This window comes from Littorina saxatilis, linkage group LG16, assembly GCF_037325665.1.
Source record: "Littorina saxatilis isolate snail1 linkage group LG16, US_GU_Lsax_2.0, whole genome shotgun sequence".
NCBI classification, from domain to species: Eukaryota; Metazoa; Mollusca; class Gastropoda; order Littorinimorpha; family Littorinidae; genus Littorina; species Littorina saxatilis.
The window spans coordinates 44886035-44893920 of NC_090260.1; positions in this window are offsets into that span (position 1 = coordinate 44886035).

Sequence of the window (7886 nt, forward strand, 5' to 3'; positions counted from 1 at the left end):
AAATCCCTAGCATAAGCCCACCCCCCCTGTGCACAGATTTAGGGTAAAATTGGGGGGTGGGCGTTTGCTAGGGATAGACCCCTTTGCACAAAGTAAGTTTTGTGCTCAACCATGTAATTGAGTGAATACAAACCCCGAAAGCATGTTAGGTCGTGTGAGTAGAAGTGAAGGAAAAAAGAAGAAAAAAGGGACTTTGAGGCAAAGAAGGCCAACGAGGACAATCATGAGAGAATTGAATTGAATTGAATTGAAATTTATTTTACGAGGGTGACAGAATAAGCAATGTATACATGCTTCTTTTCATCCGGCCCTCGCCCATAAGAGAGAGAGAGAGAGAGAAAGAAAGAAAAAAGGACTGGCTCTTCTGAAAACAACACGAGCATAGTCATTCATATAAATTTATAAAGTAAAAAGAAAATCGCCAGGCCTTTGCAAGGACAAACAATAACAACACAATTCCGGGAAAAAGAAACTTGATGAAATGTCGAAATGTCAACACCAATGAAGCCCTTTCTTTCTGTACAGGGAAGAAATTACACGATCGTCTTTGGAAATGAAACGTTAACTGAACTTGGATTTTGTCTTCAAAAGGCCCAATCTTTCTGAGAAAGAAAACCCCACAAACTTAGGAAAAAACAAGTCGCGTAAGGCGAAAATACAATATTTAGTCAAGTAGCTGTCGAACTCACAGAATGAAACTGAACGCAACGCAACGCAGCAAGACCGTATACTCGTAGCATCGTCACTCCACCGCCCGTGGCAAAGACAGTGCACGTGGAATTGACAAGAAGAGCGGGGTAGTAGTCGCGCTAAGAAGGATAGCACGCTTTTCTGTACCTCTGTTTGTTTTAACTTTCTGAGCGTGTTTTTAATCCAAACATATCATATCTATATATTTTTGGAATCAGGAACCGACAAGGAATAAGATGAAAGTGTTTTTAAATTGATTTGGAAAAAAAAATTTGATAATAATTTTTATATATTTAATTTTCAGAGCTTGGTTTTAATCCGAATATAACATATTTATATGTTTTTGGAATCAGCAAATGATGGAGAATAAGATAAACGTAAATTTGGATCGTTTTATAAATTTTTATTTTTTTTACAATTTTCCGATTTTTAATGACCAAAGTCATTAATTAATTTTTAAGCCACCAAGCTGAAATGCAATACCGAACCCCGGGCTTCGTCGAAGAGTACTTGACCAAAATTTCAACCAATTTGGTTGAAAAATGAGGGGGTGACAGTGCCGCCTCAACTTTCACGAAAAGCCGGATATGACGTCATAAAAGACATTTATCAAAAAACTGAAAAAAACGTTCGGGGATTTCATACCCAGGAACTCTCATGTCAAATTTCATAAAGATCGGTCCAGTAGTTTAGTCTGAATCGCTCTACACACACACACACACAGACAGACGCACATACACCATACCCTCGTTTCGATTCCCCCTCGATGTTAAAATATTTAGTCAAAACTTGACTAAATATAAAAAGAGAAGAGAAACTCGAACAAACATGAACGATGGGTGGGAGTGAGGAGAGGGGACAAAGAATAAGAAAAAGAGGAAAGAAACACGAAAAGGTAAAGAAGGGGAAAAAGATGACTTTTAGAACAGTCTGCACAAATCCTAGTGAAAGTGAGCTTATAGTCTCTTTGAAAAACGCAGGGTGGGCGTTTGCTAGGTAGTTACCCCTGTGCACAACTTTTGGCCCAAAGTGGGGGGTGGGCGTTTGCTAGATTGTGGGCTTATGCTAGGGATTTTACGGTATATGCTTTTTGTCCAACATTTTCCCACTTATATAAATATTCCAGCTCTCTCCTTCTCTCTCTCCTCTGTCCCTGTCTCTGATCTCTCTCTCGCTCGCTCGCTCACACACACACACACACACACACACACACACGTTCTTACACACAGCAGTTCACACACACCCGCCACTGGAAGACATACATGCAGCACCATTTTAAGACTTCAGGTCTTCCAAGTTCGATCATGCTACATGTACTGGCTTGTCACAATTCTGAAACAAATCAAAATCAACATGTTGTTCTAAGATAACTATTTTTCTGTCATTCAATATCCCTTTCACTCCAGCACCAGAGCGATTTGTCTTTTTGTTGCAAATAAGATTATAAACAGTTAAAGCATTTACACGACTATCCCACAGATTACTACACATGCCTTTAGTGTTGCCAGCCAAATGAAACTTGTCGGTTTGTCAGTTCGCATGTTACCGTATTTTGTACGCTTAGTTGTCTAGAATACGAGCAGTACGGTCAGTGGGGAAAAACACGACGAGAAAAATTAATACAGAATACAGAATACAGAATCTTTAATTGCCCAAAGTTGGGAATTTGTGATGACGTTGCGGTTAAGAAACATTTCAATCCAGCCATATACACCAACACACGCATCATTTATACAAACTGATCAACAAAATTAGTTTAAAAACAACACTGGACAGCATAAGTTTAAAATTACATTCACTAAATCTGACCCTGTTAACTGTTGCTCAGTAAGTTTGACTTGTTTGGTCTGTGAAATTATGGAAACTAGGTAAAAACATAAACACATAAATGAAGTTATTAATTTGTGCGTAATGGAGACTGTTTGATGAGATTTTTGAATATGTTATCGCTAACTTTAGGTTATTTTCAAGATGCTTTTTAATAAATGACTGAAAGCAGACTTTGTTGTTTTCTTCTACTTTCTGAAAGCAGTCCACAGAAATGCACAGCGTAAAAGTTCCCAATAACATATCAAAAAGTGTAAGGGCTTGAAAAAATGAATGCATGCATAAAAGATAAAATAAAAAATATGAAGTCTGGGAAGCACAATTCCTCGGAAATATCCATTCAGATTTCTTATCTCCAAGAAATAAAAAGAGGTCGGCCGCCGTTAATCGCTAAGGTTTCCATCATTAGTTACAATTCCACTAAAAAGACACTTCAGTAGAGGGGAGGTCACTACTGTGTTGTTTCCGGGATCAACGCAGCTTTCGAAGCAGCAAACGTGTGCCATAAAGGCAAGCTATTTAGCCATTGAGAAAACTACAGTCACTGAACCTTTCAGCCATTGAGAAAGCCACAATCACTGAAACTTTCGCTAAGTTGACACACTTTTTGGGGAACCGTAAGATAAAACGACACGTGGTGCGGAAAAGGAGAACATCCGTGACGAGCCTCCAGCTACAGATCTCTGGTAAAACGCACATGCGGCTACAATACAGGTAGGACGGCAGCCGGCCTTGTTTATCTCACATAAACTGCATACTAACGATCTTCCCTCCCCCTCAAAGTACTGCTGATTGAACTTTAGACCTCGTATTTCACTCGTGAAAATTTGTTTTTAGACTTGGAAATTTGCTTAGTTTAGTTTAGTTTGTGGGGATATGGTGTAGGCCGTAAGGCCCAATATCGTCCCATTAATATTTTTTCAACATTTTTGTCTGCATTTACTTGTTCATGATATTTAATTCATGGTAATCTTGAACTTTAGCGTGTTAAATTCATAGCTCAGAATCCAGTGACATTCTTTACTTATTTTTGATACAAGTCCATGTAATGCCAAAGAACATTTGTCGTGAAATTAATTGACGGATTGAGCTTCAAACTTAAGCATAATTAATTAATTTAATTGTTCAATCGACGAAAATGCACCGAAAATGGCGTACGTTGTCAACCATGGGACATCATTTACAAGAAAGAGTTGTCTCCCTTGTCTGATCATACGGATAATTCCTTCTTTGACCCATGTAAACGAAATTCATTTGTACAGTTCATCGGATTTTATTCCGTAACTTCAAAGGGATCTAAAATGACTTGTTATGATTACAAGTGCAGGTTCTACAAATTTGGAGACTTAAATGCCTCCGAATTATGAGCTATGAATTTAACACGCTAAAGTTCAAGATTACCTAATTCATCATTTTCATGTTCCATTTACTCATCAAAATTAAATTTCATTGTTAAAATGTGGATATCATCATCCAAGTTGATTCCAACCGGTATTTGAAGGAGTTAACATTTTGTGCTTTTTTTTTAGAAGGCAGGGGTGTTGCCAGACATTTTCATGTTGGGACATTGTCATTTGGCCGAAACTGTCAGAAAGCTTCAGGACATCTTGGAAAATCTTCGGCTATTATTTTGGCTCATACAAAGTCACCGCAACATTGTCATTGAAGAACAAGACTCAAGAGGGGAACACCAATACATACAATCATTGTCTTATGAAAACAGATTACAGGGGCGGAGCAGTTAAGCCAGAGAGGGGGGGGGGGGGGTACAACCTGGGGTCCAGGGTCCCGTTGGGGGGTCTGGGGGGCAAAACTCCCCTGAAGCTGAAGAATGTTAGCTATTTTATAAACAATTTGTGGCTTATCCTTGATTTTAAACAAGGGTAAAAAGAGAAACAGAATCCGTTAGTCGCCTCTTACGACATGCTGGGGAGCATTGGGTAAATTCTTTCCTAACCCGCGGGGGGTATAAACCCATTTTTGAAGAAAAATAAAAATGTACCGACAATGGCAAGGCTCGAACCGGCGACCTCGTGATCTCTAGCGCATTTCACAAATGACTAAGCTAAGAAAGCAAGGCTCGAACCGGCGACCTCATGATCTCTAGCGCATTTCACTAACGACTAAGCTAAGAAGGCTGGAACCGGCGACCTCAAGATCTCTAGCGCATTTCACTAACGACTAAGCTAAGAAGGCAAGGCTGGAACCGGCGACCTCATGATCTCTAGCGCATTTCACTAACGACTAAGCTAAGAAGGCAAGGCTGGAACCGGCGACCTCATGATCTCTAGCGCATTTCACTAACGACTAAGCTAAGAAGGCAAAAAAGAAGGCAAGGCTGGAACCGGCAACCTCATGATCTCTAGCACCCCCCGCGGGTTAGGGGGAGTCCCATATTGGTTGGGACGAGAAAGAATTTACCCGATGCTACCCAGCATGTCGTAAGAGGCGACTAACGGTTCTGTTTCTCCTTTTACCCTTGTTAAGTGTTTCTTGTATAGAATATAGTCAATGTTTGTAAAGATTTTAGTCAAGCAGTATGTAAGAAATGTTAAGTCCTTTGTACTGGAAACTTGCATTCTCTCAGTAAGGTCATATATTGTACTACGTTGCAAGCCCCTGGAGCAATTTTTTGATTAGTGCTTTTGTGAACAAGAAACAATTAACAAGTGGCTCTATCCCATCTCCCCCCTTTCCCCTATCCCATCTCCACCCTTTCCCCTATCCCATCTCCACCCTTTCCCCTATCCCATCTCCACCCTTTCCCCTATCCCATCTCCACCCTTTCCCCTATCCCATCTCCACCCTTTCCCCTATCCCATCTCCACCCTTTCCCCTATCCCATCTCCACCCAAAACAACACTAATTAAGTAGGGTCTTAGGAAGGAAGATTGTTGGCAAAAACCGTACGTAATGGTCGAGCACAGTCTGTGGAATTTGATCCAGATAGTTTAGATATGCCGTGCTCTTCCAGTCACCCCATAACTTGATGACTTCGCCAGGAATTCCCACAGACAAAGCGAACGTCGCAGCACCACGCCGGAAACTATGGCTAGATTATCCAGGCCCGGCCAAGGCTTTCAGTTTCACCCTGGCGTTGAAAGTTGATCCTTTGAGCAGAATAGCTTGCGCGTCTGGCTGAGCTTGTTCATCGAACCAGAACGCATTCACTACAGCAGTCACAGGGTCAAGAGGGTGTGGTGCTAATTTCGGTAAAGTGATGCTGAGAATGTTCTCACGGAATAGGCTGCTTGCCATGGGGATTTGACCTTGACCTTTCAGTGACGCCATTCATTGTCGATTCATTGTACACATATCAAAGTACGCTTGGGACATACACAAACAAAAAACAGGGGTGGGACTCTTCCGCGAATGGTAAGGCGTCCGCCCCGTGATCGGGAGGTCGTGGGTTCGAACCCCGGCCGGGTCATACCTAAGACTTTAAAATTGGCAATCTAGTGGCTGCTCCGCCTGGCGTCTGGCATTATTGGGTTAGTGCTAGGACTGGTTGGTCCGGTGTCAGAATCCGTCGCGATATAACCTTGAATGGTTGAAAACGACGTTAAACACCAAATAAAGAAAGAAAGAAAGGTGTCAGAATAATGTGACTGGGTGAGACATGAAGCCTGTGCTGCGACTTCTGTCTTGTGTGTGGCGCACGTTATATGTCAAAGCAGCACCGCCCTGATATATGGCCCTTCGTGGTCGGCTGGGCGTTAAGCAAACAAACAAACAAACTCTTCCGCGAATCTGCGGATTTCCGTGGACAAAACTTACGAAATCCGCTGGAGTAATCTATTTGTCCGCGTCAAATGATATTTAACGATTTTATTCTCAAACGGCATTTATTTCTCAAACAGTTCGGAATCGTATTTGGTACAGTCTTTGCCTTTGCCTTTTGCGGTTTGCGAAACAAAATGGCGCACCGCAAAGACATTGTCGAACGAAGCAAATGTTCAACATTGGATGAAAGTTTGAAAAACAAGCGGAGATGGGATTGGACAGGGGAGAAGGTTGATAAAGAACTTATTGGAGAATTCATCACAGTATCTATAACTTGTTGACTGAATAATATGGAGAGAAGTGAAGATGGAACAGAACACTGGAGGCTTGAGAGTTAAATTGTGCTGACTGAAAACTCCTGATAACTAACAGTAAGTTTGAGCTTCAATGCATTAGGGCGTCACTTAGATCATACTATTGTATGGATACATGGTTCATTACGTATATATGCACCATTACAATGTTACCCTTGTTGTGTGAAAGTGGTTTGTTTCTGTTTGGTTGAGGTAGTTTTGGGTTTGTTTGTTTGTGTGTGTGTGTGTGTGTGGTTTTTTTTTTTGGGGGGGGGGGAGCGAGAAGAATGTTTTTTTTACCTGATCCAAACAAGTACGATTTTACTTTCAGAATGCACCAGATTGCACAGATTTTAATGTACCATTAAAAAAAAATTGAACCCCCCAAGAAAAAAGTAATTTCCTCTGTTTTTCATCACAAGAGTCCAACCCCTGAAAAAACATACAGTAACACACACAAAAACTGTTGCTGCACGGCAGTTTGGAACACACTTTGTGACCCAGAAGTGGTTGTATGCTATGTAAATGTACATTATTTGCCAATCCTCGACACTCCGAAAAGAGATAGCGGAAGTCAATACATCATATTGGTTTTTCATTGGCTACTTCCTAATGGCTAGTTAGGGGGCATTTCATTGACAAAAGAGTTGTAACAGAGCTTTTCATTGTCGGAGTGTATACAGACCTAGCAATCCTGTAAACACTCGGAGTGCGCATAGCTTTTGCCTTATTTCACCTTTTTATCGCTGATTTCTGCATACAATGATTACTTTGCATATAGTGATATATACTGAGGGGCGCGTGCCATGTTTGTAGTTTGTGAAAACAAAACACTTTTGAAAGACAAGACCACGACTTTTTTCACTTGAAAAATTGAAAATGGCTGTTCAGATGTTCCTGTGGCGGCTGTGCTATTTTGGTGGTTGTGATGTCGTGTGGGAAGAATTACCATAACGACCAGCTGCCATAGATTTATTTTTGGTACTGCAAGTGCAAGCAGAACCATTGCACCATTTCATCCTCGTTTTTTTTCAAATACAAGTACCTGTACCACATGTTTTGTTCTTTTTCTACAGTAATGCTGTGAACAGTGGGGAACCATCAAGGCCTTCATTAGTGACCAGACAGGTACATGCAGAAGCTTCTCACTGCAGCATGGAGGAAGGAGACACAGCAATTCTGTCTGACATCAAGATAGAGATTGATGTCGCAGAAGAGACACCGCAGTACTGGCACATGACGGAACCAGAGCCATACGGTAAGGTTAACCAAACCTCTCTAACACTAAAACAA